Genomic DNA, 24,072 nt, shown 5'->3' on the forward strand with positions numbered 1-24,072 from the left:
TCTATTTCTGTTTTATTGACAATGTCAAAGCCTTTGACTGTGTGGATCACAATAAACTGTGCAAAATTCTGAAAGAGAGGGGAATACCAGACCATCTGACCTGTCTCTCAAGAAACCTATATGCAGGCCAGGAAGCAACAATTAGAATTGGACACGGAAAAACAGACTGGTTCCAAATAGGAAAAGAGTACTTCAAGGCTGTATATTATCACCCTGCTTATTTAACTTATATGCAGAGTACATCATGAGGAACTCTGGGCTGGAAGGAGCACAAGCTGGAATCAAGATTGCCGGGAGAAATATCAATAACCTCAGATATGCAGATGACACCACCCTTATGGCAGAAAGTGAAGAGGAACTAAAAAGCCTCTTGATGAAAGTGAAAGAGGAGTGAAAAGGTTGGCTTGAAGCTCAACATTCAGAAAACTAAGATCATGGCATCTGGCCCCATCACTTCATGGCAAATAGATGAGGAAACAGTGGAAACAGCATCAGACTTTATTTTTGGGGGCTCCAAAACCACTGCAGATGGTGATTGCAGCCATGAAATTAAAAGATGATTACTTCTTGGAAGGAAAGTTATGACCAACCTAGATAGCATATTTAAAAGCAGAGACATTACTTTGCCAGCAAAAGTCCGTCCAGTCAAGGCTATGGTTTTTCCAATAGTCATGTATGGATGTGAGAGTTGGACAGTGAAGTAAACTGAGTGCCGAAGAATTGATGCATTTGAACTGTGGTGCTGGAGAAGACTCTTCAGAGTCCCTTGGACTGCAAGGAGGCCCACCCCTTTAGGTTCATCCTAAAGGAGATCAGTCCTGGGTGCTCATTGGAAGGACTGATGTGAAGCTGAAACTCCAATACTTTGGCCACCTCATGTGAAGAGTTGACTCATTGGAAAAGACCCTAATGCTGGGAAGGATTGGGGGCAGGAAGAGAAGGGGATGACAGAGGATGAGATGGCTGGATGGCATTACCAACTTGATGGACATGGGTTTGGGTAGACTCCGGGAGTGGTGATGGACAGGGAGGCCTGGCATGCTGCGATTCATGGGGTCACAAAATGTTGGACACGACTGAGTGACTGAACTGAACGGAACTGAACTGATTAGTTGATCTATTACACAGAGTTTTGAGTAGAGGAGCAGTAAGATCTGACATTTTTTTACCTGTTCATTTTATTTCCTGTGGTGAAAAGAGACCATAAGGAAAGCAGAAAGACTGCACAGCAGAGTTTAAGAGACCATAGGACACAGAGCAATAATTCAGATGAGTATGTGGTCTGTACTTAAACAGTAAAAATGGAAGTGATGACAAGTGTTGGATTCAAGAGACGTTTTAAAGATGGAAATGACATATTTTGATGTATATGGCAGGAATGTCTCCTTTCCAATAAAGCTTTTTCAAAATATTTATTTGCTTATTTATTTTGGCTGCACTGGGTCTTCATTGCTGTGTGCAGGATTTCTCAAAGTTGGGGAGATTGGGGGAGTTACTCTTTAGTTGACGGTCCTCAGACTTTTCTTTGCAGTGGCTTCTCTTGTTGTAGATCATAGGCTCTAGGCACATGGATTCAGTACTTTTGACTTGAGGGCTCCAGAGTGTAGCCTCAGTTGTTGTTGCACATGGGCTTAGTTGCCCCAGAATATGTGGAATCTTCCCCGACAAGGGATTGAGCTGGTGTTCCCTACATTGAGAAGCAGATTCTTAACCGATGGACCACCAGGAAAGCCCCTCCTAAAAAGCTTTCATACTGTTGGATCAAGGTCATTAGATAGCTGTTACTTCTCATTCATCAGGTCTCAAGTTAGATGTCATTTCTTTCTTGAAGCCTTCCTCAACTTCAATTGATTGGATTAGTATGTTTCTATGCTCTGTATCTGTGAATCTCTGTATCTATGTATTCTATGAATTGATGCTTTTGAACTATAGTGTTGGAGAAGACTCTTTAGAGTCGCTTGGACTGCAAGGAGATCCAACCAGTCCATTCTAAAGGAGATCAATCCTGGGGGTTCATTGGAAGGACTGATGCTAAAGCTGAAACCGCAATACTTTGGCCACCTCATGCAAAGAGTTGACTCACTGGAAACGACTCTGATGCTGGGAGGGATTGGGGGCAGGAGGAGAAGGGGACAATAGAGAATGAGATGGCTGGATGGCATCACTGACTCGATGGACATGAGTTTGTGTGAACTCCGGGAGTTGGTGATGGACAGGGAGGCCTGGCGTGCTGTGATTCATGGGGTAGCAAAGAGTTGGACATGACTGAGTGACTGAAATATACTGAACTGAACTGATGCTCTGTATCCTAAGTTTATCTCTTTGATAGTTTTGTGTTGTTGTTGTCATTTGTCTTAGTTTGCTTTTGTAAACCACCCCAGAAGCTAGTGATATAAAATGAAAAAGAATGCATTTAACTCATGGTTTTGCAGAATAACAATTGGCTGTTGGTCTAGACTATGGACAATATATCTTGACTGGACTTGCTCATGTATCTGTCATTATCTAATGCAATAGTGGCTGGTTGGTGCCTAATGGCTTCAGGTGAGATGGATGAGATAACAGGGGTCTCTCTCCATGGGGTCTCTCATCTCCACAGTCTGTCTGAGATTGTCTACATAGCAGTCAAAAGGTTCCAAGACTGTGAGAGCAGATGCTTACAAGGTCTCTTTAAGCCTAGGTTCAAAACTGGTACAAATTCATTTTCATCAAATTCTATTGGTCGGAACAAGTCAGACATGACTGAACAGTAACACTTCTCTTCCTTGCTAGCTACCCCACAAGCAGGGAACCATGTCTGTCTTTACTCACCGTTAATCCAAAAGTCAACTTTGAAAGTGCTGTGCTTAGTCATTCAGTCATGTCCAACTCTTTGTGACCCCATGGACTGTAGGCTGCCGGATTCCTCTCTCCATGGGGATTATCCAGGCAAGAATACTGGAATGGGTTGCCATGCCCTCCTCTAGGGGATCTTCCCAACCCAGGGATTGAACCCAGGTCTCCCACATTGCAAGCAGATGCTTAACTATCTGAACAACCAGGGAAGTCCAGACTTTGAATACATATTTTCAAAAAATAAATGAGTGAAAGAATGAATGAGAGAATCAATTGGAAGACAAACTAAAATGCAACTGTCTATAGATGTCATGAATCCTTGGCCTGCTCCATTCTCCTGAGTCTACCTCAGAAACTCCATACACAGGATATCTATAACCTGCATTTTCAGGTGGGGTAAATTACCGCTTCTAATTAAATAGCTGAATTAATGTGGGCTTATACATGAAATGGCTTCCCTGGTGGCTCTAGTGATAAAGTACCTGACTGCCAAAGCAGGAGAAGGAAGAGATGTAGGTTCAACTCCTGGGTAGTGAAGATCCCCTGGAAGAAAGTGTGGCAGTCCACTCCAGTATTCTTGCCTGGAGAATCCCATGGACAGAGGAGCCAGGCAGGCTACAATCCATGGGGTCACAATGAGTCAGACATGCCTGAAGAGACCTGGTAGGAACATATATGAAATGGTCATGATAGAGCATTATTTCCAAAGTAAACATTATAACTACTTGAAATACCTTATTAAGGGGTTAGATACTCATCTGCTTTATATAAACCTTGAACAGTGAATTATTTCAAGGTGATTTTTTGGACTAGTTATATTTGTATATACAAGTAAACAATATACTTACCCCTTAGTTATACCAGATTCTTCCCTTGTGGCTCAGCTGGTAAAGAATCCTCCTGCAATGCAGGACACCTGGGTTCAATCCCTAGGTTGGGAAGATCCCCTGAAGAAGGGAAAGGCTACCCACTCTAGTATTCTGGCCTGGAGAATTCCATGGACTGTATAGTCCATGGAGTCACAAAGAGTCAGAACAACTGAGCGACTTTCATTTAGTTATACCAGTTGGTATTTTGACTCATTTTTCTTTAAGGTTCAGAGTTCAGGTAAGCTTTTTTTCTGAATAAGTCACATGAATTTATTTAGGAATACCTTACAGAAAGCTTTTTAAAAGGATTCTTTTCTTCCTTACTGATTGTCATCTTAGAATCTAAAATGCAAAGGATTCATTAATGGTGATATGCCTCTTCTTTTAAACAATGCCATTGTCTGGGAGACTCGCAGTGTTTTATAAATGGGAACAGCAGCAAGTTTTTATCCCTTTTGCAGTGAAAACATATAAGTACCTTGGTGATAGAGATAAGAATTGAATTTAAAATCCCAATCATTTTCACTAATGACTTCATTTCTAAAGCCCCATTCATTTTTGTCTTTTACTCCATATACCACAAAGAATGTACACTACTTACCAACAAGTTCCTTTCCTGCTCTCTTACATCCTTCAAACTCTCTTTAATGTGAACCTCCTTCGGTTCGGCACTGAACCTGAACGTCTTCCAGAGCCTTATTGATCTAAGTACATCAACATGTTGTTTGTGCTGCTTGTCTCCTCTTGCAGTTAGTCTAATAAGTCTATTGGACTACTCAATTCTGTGTTTGGTAACGTGCCTATGTTTTCAGTACAACAGAGGTGTGGAAACAAAGTAGTAATTTGAGAAGTGATTCAGTGAGAGCAACTCCTGGAGAAAGTTGGCTCTCCAAAAAACATTTTACTGTTCCAAGAACAAGAACTTCTGGAAAGTAAAAACAGAGCAGAAACATATCTATGAGTTCTATGAATATAGTAAGAGTAAGAGTTCAGTTCTTTGGAAATTGAAAGAGAAAGAAAAGTTGGTTCCGAATCAAGTATTTTTGACTGTTAGAAACTTGTGTCTGCTAAATTTTATCTATGAGTTTTATTAGGGACCTAGGCCTGGAGAAGGAAATGGCAACCCACTCCAGTGTTCTTGCCTGGAGAATCCCAGGGATGGGGGAGCCTGGTGGGCTGCCATCTATGGGATCGCACAGAGTCGGACACGACTGAAGCGACTTAGCAGCAGCAGCAGCAGGCCTATGATGGGCTTTCCAGGTGAACTTCCAGGACGATTCAGCAGGTAAAGAATCTGACTACAATGTAAGAGACAAAGGAGTTGCGGGTTCAATACCTGGGTCAGGAAGATCCCCTGGAGAAGGAAATGGCAACCAATTCTAGTATTTCTTGCCTGAAAAATCCCATGGACAGAGTAGCCTGGTGGCTACAGTCCATGGAGTTGGACATGACTGAGTGACTAAGCGCACAATACTGCAAAAACAGAAAAAAGCCTGATAGTCAAAGGAGGAAGGAGGCTGGTTGGTCAGGGGAAAGCCTCAAAGAAGTCCTGGACTGGGAAGAAATGGAAAAGTCTTAAGAGTTCCATTATGCTTATTTATGATCTAAGGGCTGTCTGAGGAGGTGAATAGTGAAAGTGCTAATAGCTGGAGGCTGTCAGTTAACTTTATACCTTGCTACAGAACCACAGAATTTTTCTTGAATAGAGATCTAAGTGACATATCTCCTTGACCACAGAACTTTAAGTAGTTTTAAGATATTTGGAGAAGAGCTGAATGTTGAACTAAACTGTGCTCTTTCTACCTCCATAGAGGTCGGAGGAGGGCACTGCTATTGAAAAATAATTTAAAAGAGTCCTGATATATTCAGTCATTCTTTTAATCGGCATAATTTTTTAATCATTTGTGGTTTGGGTACCTTTTTTAGAGGTTTCACTTGTCATGGGAAATTGACAGTTATTAATTGTTTTTAGGCTTGAACCAGTCCTTATTAGAATTCAAATATATTTCCCACTGCTGGGTTCCAAATCTGTGTAACCATTTATCTTACAATGAATTTTACTGTAAGTGTGATATTTACAACAAGCAATTTGTTATTCTTGGGTTAAGTATAGAAATATCAATATTTTCTGGATAAATATGTCAAAATAGCTAAGATTCAAGCAATAGAAGAAAATGAAAGGTTACTATACAGCATTTTATATTAAAGTTGGGAGCTTTGCTATCTGATTTGACTATTATTGTTATTGTTTCATAAATATGATTTTCCAATTATTAACCATCAGTAGTATTGGGACAATCCCTTTTAGAAGAAAATGGCAACCCTCTCCAGTATTCTTGCCTGAATAACCCCAAGGACAGCGGAGTCTGGTGGACTACAGTCCATGGGGTCGCAAAGATTCAGACACAACTGAGTGACTTGACTTTCACTTTTCACTTTCAGTATTAATGGCATTAATGCTGGTAATCTTTCTCACTAAGGTTTTCTGTATATTTTATATCCTAAATGAGTTCCAGGGCTCCAGCAGTGATTTCCACCCTGATTTGCTTCATCCCAAAGTCTCTAAGCACAATTAATTTTAATTCATATATGAATATTCCATATAGCACTATAGGTTAGGGAAGACAGTAGCTGACTCTTGCAAATAATTTTGGACTATTTCAAGTCCCCAAAGACTTTAGCCTCTAATCTAATTGGCAATACACCCCGCTTTACTCACTGAGAACAGCTCTTGTCGTTTAAATATTTGCTTATGTGTGTGCTCCCAGGGCTGGGGAGCCCAGATGAGTGCAGTTACCAGGTGTACAGGGTAAGAGGAGGGATGACGGTCTGAGACTGAGACCAAGGTACAAAGGCCCTGCAGTGCTTGTGCCCATGCCTCCTTTCTGTGACCTGCTCAATTCTTTGCTCACATTTCAGTCCCATCTGTCTCCATGTCCCACTCATCATCCTTTCACTCTGCTCTGAGCAAGTTGTCCCAGCTGGTTGTCTCTTTCATGCCCCCCTGCCGCTGTACCATGTTCACTGAACCTGGAATAATAAACCTGCAACCTCTCCTCCTTCATCTCTTACTTCCCCAAACAGCTCCCACTGTGTCTTCAAGCATCAGATCAAGCATTACCCACTTCATAAAGTCCTTCTTAATTATTCCCAATGGTGCTTTTCCTCTGTTCTTTTCCTTTGCACAGATATCCAATATTAGGATTAACCTGTTCCCATTCCTGTGTCTATCATCTCGACTAGAAGTGAGAATAAGGATCATCTAGTGTTTTGTTAGCAAAAACCTAGATGATCCTTATTCTCACTTCTAGTCCAGGTTTTTGCTAACAAAACACTCCGTCCACTTTGTTGAATGAATGAGTGAGCCCTTGTTCCCCATCCCAGTGCCCCAGAGGCCAGAAGCTCCACGTTACTCTCTGTGCCAGCTGCAGGATCTCTCACATACTGGCAGATCCAAAGCACAGCAGCACAGGTATAGCGCCACCCTTGTTAGGATTCCATCCCCACACATTCCTATCTAACAAGTGGACTTTCTATGCATTTTCATTGAAATCTGACTTTTCCTTGACATTGCTGATCTTCAGCAAGTTAGTAAAAGAAAGCATCTCTCATAGAATAGTTAAAACCACTATGAATTCATGTGTCACTCTAAGTGTAAATTTATTAATGTGTTAATTCTGCCAGTAGTATGTGCACTGAAAAAGAGAATGGGAAGCCAATAAAACATAGAAATGAACCTCTAATGGTGGCATTTCAGGAAATAAGAAAGGACAGATGGGAAGATATTTCTGGACTGGGAGCTTCTGGGTGCCCTTCACATTGTACCACACAAGCCATTTCCTATTCCTGTACAGAAGGTTGGATCTGCTGCTACGACACTCTCTAGCTCTCCTGAGAATAATATTTCTATTTCTGTCTTTTATAAAAAGGTAGAAGCACCAGCCCTTCTGGTTGTCAGGGACCAGAAAGAAGCCCTCCTCATACAATGGCCAGAAAAAGTCAAGAACAAAGAAGTCTCTTTTCTACATCCAATAGACACTGCAATAACACTTCCCAGTTCAGAAAGAGGTAATCAAGTTCAATGGAAACAGATTTATAATAATTGGAACAATAGGTTACACTGATTAAGTGTTTACCCAGGTGCTATGCTAAGCCTGTTCCTTTATTCTTTACACTAACCACATAATAAATGTTGTTTTATTATCCCCATTTTACAAACAAGTAATTTGCCCACAGTCACAAAGCTGATAATTGTCTTAGTCAGCACTGGTGCTCAGAAAATTGTTAGTCAAATCCTAAACATACCTTTTTACCTTCTGGAAGGTACCCCCTGGTATCATGAAGAAGGTCCCTAATTAAGCTCACGTGTCAGTATACAATCCAGCACTGCTGCTATAATTATTATGATCCTATATATGACAAGACATTTAAATTTATTTCATTCCTTTTATTTAATGTGATTACAAGAGAGATTATAATTTCTGAATCTAATTTTTACAGAAAACAACCGCTATAGAGAATATAAGTGCTTTACCATTATTTCCAATATATTTTCTACAGACATTTAGAAATATCTGAAATATGCAAAGCACACTTTCAAAATGTTAGACGAACCAGTTTAAAGGATGCTACATGGTCCCTGACTCCAAAGGGTTTACAACCTGAAAAGTACCATTAAGACCTCAATAACATTCCAACTCTGACATGTGTCCAAACTGATGTAAAAGAAAAAATACCTGAGCACTCACCATCCACTCAGAGAGCAAACAGACTATTGGATGTCAGAATCATAAAATAACTATTGTCTTCATCCTTTTAGGCAATTGTTTCCTAAACACAGTTATACTCACTAAGTCTGCACACTTCAGAAATTCCAGATCTTCACTAAATCTCACAGAAACATATGATGGTATATTCCTGGAGGTTTCTTTTAAAGTATCATTTCCATCCGTCAAATCAAAGTTCCCGTAAGTATCCTGTGTTTAAATTTTTATCGACAGGAAAGATGTGGGATCCCAACAGCAAGCAAAAATCTTACTGGCCTTGTTACTGCTTTCTGCAAATATGACTCACATGCATTTGCTAAGTTTTAATTCCATTTTTTGAAATACATTTAACCCATGTCATTTGCTTCACACCAAGTTAATACTGGCTTCCCCACGGCTATGATCAATTCAGTCAACCAACTGGTTTGACTGATTTTTCCTTTGAATTTGACCTAATTGTCTCACTGTTTGGGTATCCACAGATATCTTTACATAAAGAGAAAGCAGGCTTCACATTAACTTGCTAAATGAGGGTTATTCTTTTCTTCTAGATCTGCCACAGATTTATTGAGTTACAAGTGACAAGAGTTACAATCATATGCCCCTTCTCCTCTCTCTCTTTTCAAAATGAGAATATGGATATATAAAACTCTGCAAATGCTAAATGAGAAATCAAGTAGCAATTGTGTATTTTAAGATATATCTGTATTATATAGAAAGAGGGATTTCTTCTGCTCTGAAATGCCATCAAGAGATATTATGAAGGAAAAAAAATAGCACAGCAAGAAAGTTTAAAAATCCCCTTTTTAGTTGTACATTTGGATCCTTTCAGATAATTAATCTTTAATAAATATTTAAATGTCATTTTCTTTTTATATTGAGTATATACTACTAGTTCTTTAAAAGTTAACAAGGATTAATTTTCTTTCAAAATAAATATTCTGTTTAACAAATCTAGGTTTCTTTACTGACATTTTTTCAGTCAAGTCAAAGCTCTGATCTTATTCAATACTCAGAGTTTTATCCAAATTTGTTTACCTGTCTACTAATCAAAAGATTTTCAGTATCTAAAATCCTGATGATAAAAGAGAAAGAGTCATAAAATGTTCATAGAAATCAGATCAGATGGAGCATCAGCTAATCTGAGTAAATTTTTCCCTATGATTAACCAGTTCTTAATGACAACATTTCTTATCTTACAACTGTGACATGAAGAGGGAGCTGTAGCTCTTCTGAGACACAGTTCTGCAAGAACCAGCTTATCCACGCTCTCCGATCTCGTGTCTGTTTCTCTTTCTCTCTCCCTCTCTTGCGCTGCCCCTCACTCATTCACTCTTCCATCTTTTTGCCATTGTGCCAGCTCAATTTAAATGTATCTGCTCTGTATCTGTTCAAGTGGAGATAATCCATGCAAATCAGGAGCAGTGGCTTTCAATGCCTGGTTCACAGAGAGGACTCAGCTTGAGGAGGTCACTCGTTCACAGCCGCTCCTCCCATTATATTTTTCCCCTTATTGCAGAACTGCTGTATGTATACAGTGACTGAAAGGACTCAATTTACTACAACTGCTGCCTGGCTTTACTTACAACTTTTTTTTATAAAGGAACTTACCTCCATCTGTCTTTTCAAGGTAGGAAGTCTGATTCTTCTAAAGACGTGTGTAATGCCTCCACTGTCTGCTCATTATCAAATGTCACTTGAATGTTTTATATTGTTGCTGGCAATAGGCACAAATGCTGTGATTCCAGGTGCCTCACGCTTTTGTTACTTAACTGTATAGGTACAATTGTTTAAGTGCCGAGTAATTGTAATGTTTATTTTCCCTGCAGCCAGCTTCAGTTTTACAATGCAATAAAGAGGATAGTGTCCACTCTCTAATATAGAAATACAAATCTCTATCAAGTTTTCCTTCTTAAAAAATAATCTCTTTAGTATGTTTTAACTTATCATGTATTCTGGCCAGTAATAGCCAAGTGTGCAATTCAACCGTGCTATTTTTCTTTTTTAACCTGGAACATTCCTGCAGCATTTTCTGTGAAAAAGAACTAACTGTTGAAATGTTTTTAACAAGAGCAAGAAAAGGATAGATTTTACTTCATTCTGCTGCAAAGCAGGAAACTGAAGGCCTTATTGCTAACAGGCCTGTCAAATAGATTTATTTTTCACAATTTATAAATTGTTACTAGGCTATGTAGAAGCATTACAATTAGTTAGGATTCATTACTGTCATTATACATGCTATTATTTATTGTTTTGAGATTGAAGTTGCATTGTAAAAAAGTTTAATGTAGCAAGGCTAAAAATAAGCTTACGTTTGTATAGCACTGTTTGATATCAATTTTTAAGACTGATTTCAATAGCCAAATGGTTATGTTTGGATTAAAAATGCATGTAAGAGGCTAACAAGACTTGACGATATACATGTTGATTTATGAAGGCAATTCCTGGGCTTATGTTACTTCATATGTGTTTCCTTGAAGTTGCTTGTAATGATATTTTAATCATTTCCTAGTCATTTCAATTTTACAACATACTAAATTTCTTTGTAGAAATCTTTCTGATTAGTACAAATATAATATTCCAGTTATAATTTAGATTTTGATAAACCCAATAAGTCTTTGAAAGCAGGCCTTATCAATATGATTTTACATTTATTACCTTATTTTTCTGGCAAGGTATGACATGTGGCTATGACAAGACTATTTAATCTCTTGTATAGTATAGAATTGAACATAAATAGTAAACAAAGTTGACAGTCCTGAAAAGAAGAAAAAATGATCCTCTGGTATACTGAATAGTTCTGATGACATAAATCTTAGTTTTCATCTTCTAGGTAGGTGCTTGTAGTTAGTGGAGTTCGAGAGAAAAAAATTTATTATCCACATAAAATATCTCAGTGCCAAAAATGTGCAGTTCTTTTTTTCTTTTTGGTACAGAGTCTTCTATTTTAAAAATGCATTCTGATTTTTGAGTACAGTACAAGGCATGAAGCCTTGTCATTGTTAGCATAAAGAAGACATCTACACAAGTATCACTGTGCAGAGGGCAATCTTTCTGTCTTTGGCATTTGTTAGGTTACTGTACATAGAATTTAACAGATAAATATGTTCTGCTTCGTGGCATTTTAGTGATCCTATTGGTATGCAGGTTACTCTGCTAGGATAGCAACAGGAAGAAAAAGATATATGTTTTATAGCAGTGGGTAATAAAAGCCGTACACAGTGAGAAGAGAGGAATATGACTTATTTCTTACACAGTAATTAGAATTTCTTTAAAACTCTTTGAAATACAGAATGATAAAGTAAACTGAGTCTTCCCGAGAAGGACTAATTGAATTTATCTATTCAAATCATGTTGTTCCCCATGAATATCGTCTTCCCAGACACTGTCACTGGAGGATTCCATTCACATCTTCAATATTACCAGGGAGAAAAGAAAGGATCTGCAACTAACGGTAGAGGGTGATTCTTTCATATTTAAAACGACTAAGAGAGAGGCAACCGACACTTGAAAACCTTAACAGATGGAAAGGTGTGTGGGAGTGCCTGGTTGTTTGAACTTGAAACTAGTGTGAAACTGAAGGATGCCCTTTCAGAACAAAGGAACGCCATGTAATACTCTTCAGCAGTCAAGATGAGGATAGATATAAAAAAAGTGGTCAGGGAGATCTTTTGGGGACAGAGAAAATGCAAACAACGAGGCATTCTCTTTTCAACCAAATTACTAGTATTTGATAGGTATGACGGCATTCCCCCCATGGAGTTTCAAACCATCATTTCACAGAGTTATTTCAAAAGCATGTATTTTAGAGACTTTCACATTTGTTTGCAAACCTCCTAGGAAACTCTCCAAAGACCTAACATGTATGCCTTAAGTTAGGTTTTACTGTGCATCCTAAATAAAATGGTCACAGCTTTCAATTCCCCTGGGTTTTTTATTTTTTTGCTTCATCTGTAAACTTGCCATTCCTCTAGTAACTCATTCAAGCAACTGTTCAAGATAAGTTACATTTTATTCCATTTTAGTATGCCTTGCAGCAGAATGTATAGAACTAGTAAACCTTGTAGCTGTATATAACACCATGTTGTTATTCCCACCTGGCTCTTTTCTGCTGGTTTTTACTGAATACAGTTAAAAAGATAAATTATCATCTTAAAAGGATGGTATAGTGGGTGTTAATAAGTTCTCTGTAACTTCAGAAGTGTTTAGTGGGTCCAAAGAAACTTGCAACCCTGCCTGAGAGAAAACGATGTGTTTCATCAGCAGACATTCAACACTTATATCATCTGTAGACATGAAAAATTTTCTCAGGAACTATTGTATCATCAGTTCAGTTCAGTTCAGTCGCTTAGTCATGTCCGACTCTTTACCGTATTTATTTTCTAAATCATGAAACTCATTGCTGTGTATGAATTAAATGTAATATTAAGTGAAAACTCAGCAGATGCTAATTATTTCTTCTGTCTTAATTTAATCTGTACAACACTATGAGGTCAATGGAACCATCATACCCATTTCCTAGATAGAAACACTGAGGTTTAGAGAAGTTAAATAACTTAGCCAAGGCCACAAAGTTGTAGTAGAACTGAGCTTTGAACCCATTTACTTTGATACCAGTGTTGAAATATCACACAGTAATACCTTCCTGACTAATTAGCTCAGATAACTAAATGCAATAAGAACACCCTTCCAACTCATAGCAAAAGCATTACTATTTGTCCATGTGTAGTTTTGGTTCAAGTATCTGATTCTGATTTTTCAACTCTTCACATCACTTCACTCCTGTCTGTATTATCATTATAACAGATATATTTTTTAAGTATTTTCATTTAATACATGACAGAAATTGTTACTCTTGCAAAACATTAGTCCTTTACCTCAAGAAGTTAAGGACTAAAACTGATCTATAATTGACTGACTTGTCTACTGACAGTCTTTTAAGCACTATCCCCACCCCTTCCCCCAACACCTGTTTTGTCCTCCCTGTCTAAAGAACAAGACTGACATCTCTTTATATGTTTGGAATTTTTCACTGGTGTAAAGTGCTTGGTAATGATGGAAATTAACCTGAGGCTTTATCTAACTACCTTTTCTTGCAACTCCATTGAAGTTCTGGTAACAATTAAAGTTTTCATGCAAACAACTGTACCCTTCAGAAAAAATATCTTCCTCCGTCTTGTCATCTTTCTTCAGAATCTCCTAGGTAGTGAAAAGAAGCCCTTTTCCTTGTCTTGCTTTCCATGGGCACATAAGAATGAAAATTTCCCCGGTTGAAATATACCAGTGCATTCCAAAAGCAGATAAAGATCACAAATGAAGTGAAAATCCATCTTTAAATGATGAGACTCTGTCTGTCCTTGAATCAGAAAGTATTGTTTCCTTCGGGAGAAATGAGCAAGAACAGGTCCATACCAGGAAGCATTTGTGGCTTTAGTTTTCTCCATTTATTCCAAATCGCTTGAACAGTCTCCTGCTATTCCTAACCCCACCCCTCCCATGAAAGAAAATGAACTATTATGCACGGAACTCATAGAAACCCAATTTAAAGACTGTGCTCATTTTACCTTTGAATATCAAATATTTAATGTAAACAAAAATCTGAACAAGATTACCACATAACCAAGTGGCAGGAATGTGGAGAACATGGAGTCAGTAGCTACTAAACCAGTTATACATTTCTCTAGTAACTAATGAAAAAAAAAAAAAAAAAACTGATGCCATTCCATGATACCAGCATACTTTTTAAATCTTATTTGAAGTATCAAGCAGATGGACTGTCCTATATATCCAGAACCCCTATCTGCCGGCAGGCAGAAAGTCTGAGAACCTATCTTTGAAGTTATTTTAAAATATCAATTTTGCCTGGATTAGCTAAGTGAGACATAGACCATTGGTACAGGAAAGGTTGAGAATTAATTTAAATTTGAGCTTACCCTTCCATCATCTCTTGCTGAGTGAGTTCTTAGCCTGTGAGACATTTCTTTCAGATTTTATTTCTCTATTTCTTGGTTGATATTCTTACCTTGAAAAAAAAGGAGAGGGCAGGAAGAGAACAGGGTGTGGTGATTATGGGCTATGTGTTGATGTAAACATTCAGAGGAGTTAAAAGTGACCTAAAACCATCCGAAGGCTGTGTCCCTCACTGCTAAATTTGTCAGCTGCATAACTGAATTTTCTGTCTGAAAGGTGTTAATTTCCTAGAATTAAAAATAAAATCAAAAGACTGTCCTCATTCTGGAATGCTTGTGAGAAAGGCAAAAAATATTCAGATAACTTATTTCTTAAATATATTAGCAATAGATTTGGACTGAAGAGTTATCAACATATCCAGGCTCAAAAATAAAACCTCCCCTAGCTTTTAAGAGCCAAGTTTGGAAAGCAAAGCCAAAATTTGTAAGAAGTCTTAAACCAGGGTTGGAGAGTCTGGTATGTTTGTTTATAGATGTTGTTATATGTGTTATTTTCCTATCAATCCTCTCCCAGAAATATTAATCAAGTGCCCTTCCCACAGTCACTGAGAACTTTTCCCTATGTATTCTCAGAACCTACAGGTTACACCACATAAGTTAGCTTCTGTATTGTTTTCTTATATTCCCCTGGTTGTTTTGTGGTTCAATTTCTTGTATTTCAAGTAGCTTATAAACTATTTAAGGGTAAAAATTATCCTTACTCTGTGTCCTTAACACATCTGACTCAATGTGAAAGCCAAAGGGTATTTTTGATTAATACTTGAATGGCTCATTGATTTTTTTAAAAAAATCTAGTTATCTTAGTTTATATATATATATATTATATTATATTTAAAAATCTGTTTCAAGGGCAAAGAGAGGGACATCCATCCATTCAAAACATTTCTTAAGACCTAGCTATATTCTGGACACTAGGCCTATGCTCAGACAGCATATAAAAGTTTACCCATGCTCACTTTTAAAAATAGCAACAGAAAAAGAGATAATTTCGATAGATAAGATTACATGTACATGTATATATAGAATTTCTCATTTTCGGAAGTTAAAGAGAGAAGCAACTAGTGAAAGAACTAAGGTGAAAGATCCGAGCAGGAAGAGAATGAAAAAGGGAAACTAAGGCAATATAGAAGGCGGCTGGGGAGGAATGGGGAAGGGAGAGAGAACTTGCAACATGAGGAGAGAGGGGTGTAAAAGATGTTCAAGAATTCAAACCTTGGCATTTCTCATTAACCACAGTTTACAGCTTTTGAACTTCTGTCATTAAATCTTCATACACTGTAACTGAAATAGAAATTGTAATTAATCTCAAAAAGAAGTTATTCTTTGGCCTAAAGCTTTGGCTTCCTGCGAATGAACGTACTAAGTGGGGTTGGGGTCCTAAGTAAGGAAGAAAGCAAAGAAGATATAAGGCAGCTTTTAATGCCACCTCTAAAGTAGTCAGCCTGGTAAGAAATCTCACAAAGTAAGCTTACAACCTTGAATCAAATTCTAAAGAAGTACACCAAACCAGTCTTACCCAGCAGACATCGACACCTAAGCAGGGTGGAGATGGAGCCTATCTAGGAATCGGTTTCAAGACAGCTTGAAAAGTGTGACTGTCAGCCAGTACACTTGTGGAAAAAGGTTGGGATGCATGCAATAAGACACCAGCTTCAGGAAGCATTGTTAGCAGAAGTAAAACAGAAAAAGCAGTTTGGGGTTCACCACCTGGGTAGGAAGCAGGACTCCCTTCTGGGTGTGAGGATCCAAGGAAGATAAATATCTCCTATTTCCTCGGAAGATTTAAAGTAAAGACACTGAAATCATGGCTGTCGCTCCAGTTGGGGTACTCTGGCCTCTTGCTAGAGTCATTTTGTTGTGTCAGTTCACAGTCACTTCATTTTTCAGTCCTTAGCCATGGAGATGTTAAAGATGATTTTTTTAAATTCTTCTGATTAGCATGTGAAAGTCATTGCATTCTGGTTAGGGAGATTTTGTTGGATTCAGAGAGGGATAGAGCCGCCTGCAGATGACTGTGGAAGAATTATTTCTAACGGGTGCAAGAGATATAGGACTGTGGTTTAAAGTCTACATCCTTTGCTGAAAGACAAAAATCAAAGACATTTAAAAATCATGTGAATTGAGTTTACAGAGGAAGCAGAAACAGAAAGATCTCAGGCTTCAGACAGGTAGAACTGGGTTGGGATCCCAGCTAATGGGAATATTATTTAGTTTCTCTGAGTTTCAGCTTCCTCATCTATAAACTGGAAATAAAAATATGCACTTCTCCGTTTATAGTGAAAATGGAAAGGATAGCTCCTGTATGTCTCAAGCAATGCTGACCTAATGGAAGACATCTAACAGTACTTCCTCATATAAATTCTGTTTTCTCTCCAAAATCATCAAATTTCCATTACTCTGGATTCCACTCAGAGACACATGTATTTAAATGTTTCATGGCTTAGTTTAAATTTGTAGCTAAGAAAAGAGATTCATGGGACAACAGAACACTGATCCTGTTATTGACATAGTATCTTGAGGACAGTCGGACTTAAAATTCTCATATGAGGCTGATTTTATAGCCGTGAATAGCAAATTCTTAAGACGCTTCCTATGCTAGGGGTTATATTTATACTTTCGATTAAAATTAATATTTCACCTACCTCTGCTGACCCAGGTCCTGATTTAATATCCTTAACGCTTGATGCCTAATGACCAGCATGTGTTAATTTCTGCTGCTCTTAAAATGGCATGTCTGTTAGAACTCTCAGGCACGCTAGTGATGGTAGTTAACTACAGAGCTTGCTGAATTTCCTTTTGAGTAAGATCTGTGCAGGCCACTCTGAGAGTTCCCAGTATCCAAGTTTAAAACTGAGAACTTTTGGAAGTGTTGACTATGAATTAGTCAAACATAAAATCCATCCAAGAGGATTTTAAGTTCTTTTTTTTTTTAATTTCTGTGTGTGAAGTGAGAACAGAACACATATCTGAAGAAAAGAAGCAAGAAAACATGGAAAAATCAAGAGGGTATTTCACAGCTTTGTAAGGTTTTTCTGATTTCTTTGGAAACTATGTAAATGAATTCCTTAAACACAGACTATCATTGATTTTTTCCAATATTCATTGATTCCCTCGTCATTGCTTCATGTATGTGTTCTCCCAAAACATCTAGTATTGACATTTCTCTCCATCAACTCTGTCCCCAATTCATTATAAGTATATCATTAAACCCTGTTTAATTTCCTATGAAAGATTACATTAAGTGCACTTTTAGCGTAATTATGTCAATAGTGGAAGATAAACATGTATTAGGCAGTGCAAAATGCTGATTATCTGTCAGGGTAAATCTGTTTATTTCAGATATAGCAATCGGACAACCTCCTGGTGTTAATCGAGAAAGTACATCCTTGTGCCAGGTAGAGTTTGGTGGGGTTCTGACAGCAAAATGCTCTCAAAGGCCCCCTGCTGTGGCATAATCCTCATCATATATAAACTTATATACATGTGAATCTATGTTATAAAATGCAGACATGTAGATCATGAGTTTTAGACATATGTGCCTAAACACTTTTACTTTGGTGTTTTTGTACATATGGAAAACGATATGTAATTTGAGAAGGACCAACATCCAGTTTGCATTAACATGAATGGCTTGCGAAAGGGGAGAGTGGATTTCAGGACTAGGCTGTGTTTTAGTTTGTGCACAGGGAAGGCTTTGCCCTCAGTAATGTCAGCTCAGAACTACTTTTATTAATCCACAGAAAAAGGAAAGAGGTGGTACAAAGGAGGGGAATCAGGAAAGGGAGGTTTGGTATGGGATGTTCATCTGATTCTCAAAGCAAGCATGATTCTTTTATTCTTCTAACTTTTTTCCTTAAGATAGTAGTTTCTAAATGTATCCTAGAAACACTGCTGACTGCCAGCTGCTATTGGGCACAAATTTCCCCTTAATGAGATAAAACATCATCAGGAAGTCAACATACCACACGTGCCATGGCTGAATTTTATCAGGTTTTCATGCAGCAGAAAATCGAAATGAAAATGAATTGAATATTCAGGCACAGTTTGTGAACCCCTCTGAAAAATAATTTTGTCTGACTTTATTACATTGTGATCATTTCCTGAATGCCATAAAATGCTGAGTAGAATAATAAAAATTGATATGTATATTGACATTTCAGTTTTTCTAAATAGAAACTGAGAAAATATAAACAGCATTTGGTCTTTGCAACTCTCTCGACCAACCATTCGTATGCTGACTAATTCACTTACTCTCAGATACCTCATTCAGCCTTAATATAAATGTCTTCTGAAATAATTTCTCCCCAGTTAGATTATGCTCATCTTCAGTTTGATTCAGAATTTACATGTGTAGTTTGCATATTTTTGCATCAGAGTGTCTGCTTTAAATTAGATAAAGGTCACTGTCATTCATAATCAAGAAGAAGGTGGATTAAAGGTCACAATTCAATAAAAAAATATGATTAGATGTAGAGGTTTGTTCATGTGATTCAATATCATTGGATAAGTGGAAATCATGAGCCAACAAATTAACCTCAGTGTAATGGGTGACTTGCTTCATCGGTATCAAAAATATTCACAGACATTTTTCCCCCAGTGTATAACCTGTTTGTCTCTACGAAGCAAAGACAGTCAATTCTGTTAATACTTTTACCAGGAAGTGTCTTTCATAATGTTATTTGGTTTTAGGAGTGACATAAATGACAATTTTATCTCCAAAATAAAGTAGTAAGTTATAATGAATTAATAATAGACAGATGTGGATTAGAAAGTCTCTGGGGACCCATGGTTACTTCTACCATTTTTTCCCTGAGGTGGTTCTTACTTACTTACTTACTCTTTTAAAAGAATGGAGCTGTCACAGCACATTTCTGCTTTTACGTACTATTTTATACCTCACATGGACACTTAAGAGCCTCTATAAACCCTTCCAAATCTTGACGTCTATCTACTCAGTATTTCTGTCTGATATTAGAATGCATTAAGCATAAAGTAAATGTAGTCAGTGGCAGACAATTAGACTTTTCAACTTGTACTTTTTAGGGTATACTTGACAATGACTTGAATAAAGGGAAAGAAACTGAAAACAAACATGCTAAGCTGCAGTATGTATTTATTTTGTCCATAGATCAATCTGAAGACTGAAGGAATAATTGATGCACGTTTTATTTGTGTTTAGAGGTTTGATTTAAGTACTGAGGTATTAGTATCAATACCGACTGTAACAGAACTCACTATTAATATCAAAAAGTAGAATCTGATTTATTCAGCTTATAATATTTCTCTTCTTTTTCAAATGTCCTCTTGACTTAAGGGAAACTCTTATTTTTTTCCTTAATTGCTTATCTACTCTATTCGCTATATTGACATCCTAGAATAGAATAACTGACCAAAGGAAAAACCAAAAAAGAAACAGAAAGGTATATGAAGATGTACCTTGTTTTTAAAACACACTGTTTATTTTTACAAAGAAAATCAAACTTTTTTTGTGGGAACTATAAAGGTTAAATGGTTTAAGCAGATTATAATTAGTTAATTTTGTTAAACATATACTGGATCAATTTTACATTATTTTAATTACCTTTTGGAATAAATGGTTTGGTGAACAAATTCACTTGATGTTCAGGATCAAACAAAATTACCTTTCCTCTGGGTAGGCTTAAGTTTCACAGAATGATTTGGAAACGACCTCCTTTGCTTTCATCTAAAAATATCTTTGGATTTAGAAAATGATTAAAGTTGGATATATTGTATTTTAAGCCAATCATATTTTACCATTTTCATAGCTTATTCTTTCTTTAAAGAGAAATATAATGAAACTTCACTAAAGAGATATTCCCCCTCTGAGGAGACTCTTGGAATTCATTCAGTATCATAGTATTTGTAAGGCTGATTCAACTCACTTCAGCCACAAGGCATGTATTTAATTCTAGTAAGTTCATGATGTTTTGCTGATAAGATATAGGAATGAAAGCTAGATAACCATTAAATGTCATGATCATGGCCAAATCAGAGATATTCTGATTTATGTCTCTGCAATGTGTGTGCATGTGTGTGTGTGTATACCTATACTCACATCTATAATATAATGTGTGTGCATGTGTGTGTGTGTGTGTGTACCTATACTTACATCTATAATATAAATAGGCAATCCCTGAATAGTAAATACTAGATCCCAGATTTGAGTTCAGTTCAGTTCAGTCGCTCAGTCGTGTCCGACTCTCCGCGACCCCATGAATCACAGCACGCCAGGCCTCCCTATCCATCACCAACTCCCAGAGTTCACTCAAACTCATGTCCACAGAGTCGGTGATGCCATCCAACCATCTCATTCTCGGTCGTCCCCTTCTCCTCCCGCCCCCAACCTTTCCCAGCATCAGAGTAGTACATAAGAAATCCACATAACTATCTTTTATCTACCCCAATTTAGACTATCCCTGGAGCAACTTGGGAGAATGCAAATATAATTTGTGCCTTTTTTTGTCAACATGAAGTTAGCAAATTAATCTACACAGAGATAGTTCTCTCTCTCTCTCTCTCTCTCTCTCTCTCTCTCTCTCTCTCTCTCTTTCTCTGCTTACAGAAATTGTTCTCAGAAGTGATTTTGCTTCCCAGAGGATATTGGTAATATCTGGAGACATTTTTGGTTTGGGTTCGATCCCTGAGTTGGGAAGATCCCTGAGTTGCTCATCTGGAGCAGGGCATGGCAACCCACTTCTGTACTCTAGCTTGGAGAATCTCATGGACAGAGGACCCTGGCAGGCTACCATCCATATGATCACATAGAATTGAACACAACAAGAAAGCTGATCACCAAAGAACTGATGCTTTTGAACTGTGGTGCTGGAGAAGACTCTTGAGAGTCCCTTGGACTGCAAGGAGATCCAACCAGTCCATTCTAAAGGAGATCAGTCCTGGATGTTCATTGGAAGGACTGATGCTAAAGCTAAAACTCCAAAACTTTGGCCACCTCATGCAACGAGTTGACTCACTGGAAAAGACTCTGATGCTGGGAAGGATTGGGGGTGGGAGGAGAAGGGGACAGTAGAGAATGAGATGGCTGGATGGCATCACCGACTCGATGGACATGAGTTTGAGTGAACTCCGGGAGTTGGTGATGGACAGGGAGGCCTGGCGTGCTGTGATTCATGGGGTCGCAAAGAGTCGGACACGACTGAGCGACTGAACTGAATTGAACTGAAAGCTCCTTAGCATGCATCACTTATCATTCAGTGTGCAGATGTATTTTCATGTTGTTGTTTAGTCTCTAAGTTGTGTCTGACTCCTTTGTGGCCTCATGGACTGCAGTCCATCAGTCTCCTCTGTCCATGGGATTTCCCAAACAAGAACACTGGAGTGGCTTTCTGTTTCTTCCTCCAAAGGATCTTCCTGACCCAATGGTTGAACCCGTGTCTCCTGCTTTGGCAGGTAAGCCACCAGCAAGGCCCCAGAAATGCCAGGCTGGATGAAACACAAGCTGGAATCAAGATTGCTGGGAGAAATATCAATAACTTCAGATACACAGATGACACCACCTTTACGGCAGAAACCTAAGAGGAACTAAAGAGTCTCTTGATGAAAGTAAAAGAGGAGAGTGAAAAAGCTGGCTTAAAACTCAACAATCAAAAAACTAAGTTCATGGCGTCTGGTCCCATCACTTCATGGCAAATAGATGGAGAAACAAAGGAAAAAGTGACAGACTTTATTTTTGTGGGCTCCAAAATCACTGCAGATGGTGACTGCAGGCATGAAATTAAGATGCTTCCTCCTTGGAAGTAAAGCTATGACCAACCTAGACAGCATATTAAAAAGCAGAGACATTACTTTGCCTACAAAGGTCCATCTAGTTAAAGCTATGGATTTTCCAGTAGTCATGTATGGGTATGAGATTTGGACCACAGAGAAAGCTGAGCACAGAAGAAGAATTAATCCTTTTGAACCATGGTGTTAGAGAAGACTCGAGAGTCCTTTGGACTGCAGGGAGATCAAACCAGTCAGTCCTAAAGGAAATAAGTCCTGAATATTCATTGGAAGGACTGATGTTGAAGCTGAAACCAATACTCTGGCCATCTGATGCAAAGAACTGACTCATTGGAAAAGACCCTGGTGCTGGGAAAGATTGAAGGCAGGAGGAGAAGGGGATGACAGAGGATGAGCAGGTTGGATGGCATCACTGACTTGATGGACATGAGTTTGAGCAAGCTCCAGGAGTTGGTGATGGACAGGGAAGCCTGGCCTGTTGCAACCACGGATTTGCAAAGAGTCGGACACAACTGAGCAACTAAATTGAATTGTACTGTCCTATTAAAACTTGTTAAATAAAATTAAGCTTACCTCTAGAAATACCATACAGGGTGTTTGGGTTTAGCTTAAATATCACTTAGGATACTACATCAGGCGTTGTGGGTTAAATATATAAATTGAAGTTATTGACTTAAAAGCATAACTGTTTAAAAGAAATTAAGCTATAATCATTTGTAAGTAGGGGTCTGTTTGCGTATTTATTTATATCTGCATAGCTAGCTATATTTAAAACATAATCATATGTTTATGAAACATGGCATGATTGCATGTACATATATATTTTTAATAAGGTATACATTTTAATGAAGACATTCCGAGATAGTATCATGAATATACACACGTACCTAAATGAAGCATATTTTCACATTTATATCATTAAATTTTCCAGACTCTAAAGACTGTTTATAGTTAATTTGCAAAATATTGTATTTGTAATGAAATAGGGGAAGTCCTTTCCACCTCTAAAGAATATAGATTCCTTTAATGAAATACTGTTATTTTTATGTTTTCTTGATATCTGTGTTTTGGGTTATGAATATGGTCAATAACAGTATCAAATTATGAAAATACGTGGGGCCTCCCTGGTGGCTTACCTGCCAATGCAGGAGACCCAGGTTCGATCCCCAAGTCAGGAAGATCCTCTGGAGAAAGAAATGGCAACCACTCCATTATTCTTGCCTGGGAAATTTCATGGACAGAAGAACCTGGCAGATTGCAGAACATAGGGTTACAAAAGAGTCAGACATGGCTTAGTGACTAAACAACATGAAAATATATCTATACGTTGAATAATAAGTGACGCTTGCTAAGTTACTTCAGTCGTGTTTGTCTCTACGTGACCTTATGAACTGTAGCATGCCAGGGTCCTCTGTCCATGAGATTCTCCAAGCAAGAATACTGGAGTGGGTTGCCATGCCCTCATCCAGGGTATCTTCCCTCCCACATCTCTTATGTCTCCTACATTGGCAGGTGGATTCTTTGCCTCTAGCACCATGTGGAAAGCCCAGTAAGTGACAAATTAACTTTTTAATTGATATTAATCAATGAGAGTGCAAAACTATCTTTTACATTAGTCGATACACATTTCAACAATAATATTGATTACTCTGCATCTTGGCAATGGCCATTCATTATTCCATGAAGAGAAAGAGTGAAGTCAAAATCTGACAAATCGGATTAATAAACATTATTGTTAAGTGGCTAAGTTGGGTAAATAATGCTTACTTCAATAGAGCTTAAAAATTAAGAATCCATCTTTAGAATCAGAAAAATTTATATTCCATTCCTGGCTCTACCATTTATAAGATGTGAGACTTTAAACAATTTCTT

At 37.9% G+C, this 24,072-nt stretch overlaps 2 long non-coding RNA genes across 2 annotated transcripts in view; one reads left to right on the forward strand and one right to left on the reverse strand.

The window, feature by feature from the left end:
* Nucleotides 1-1,478: 1,478 nt before the first annotated feature.
* Nucleotides 1,479-14,478, reverse strand: LOC148778055 (uncharacterized). Its single transcript, XR_016037203.1, has 3 exons — nt 14,404-14,478; nt 3,318-3,495; nt 1,479-1,687 (listed from the first exon to the last, which is right to left on the reverse strand). It is a non-coding gene; the product is annotated as an uncharacterized LOC148778055 (long non-coding RNA).
* Nucleotides 9,793-24,072, forward strand: part of LOC148778056 (uncharacterized) — a 73,228-nt gene continuing 58,948 nt past the window's right edge. The window contains exon 1 of the long non-coding RNA XR_016037204.1: nt 9,793-10,100. This is a non-coding gene — a long non-coding RNA (uncharacterized LOC148778056). The remainder of the gene's footprint in view (nt 10,101-24,072) is intronic.

Source organism: Moschus berezovskii, chromosome 4, assembly GCF_049115385.1.
Source record: "Moschus berezovskii isolate FMDL1 chromosome 4, NW_MosBer_1.0, whole genome shotgun sequence".
Classification (NCBI taxonomy): Eukaryota; Metazoa; Chordata; class Mammalia; order Artiodactyla; family Moschidae; genus Moschus; species Moschus berezovskii.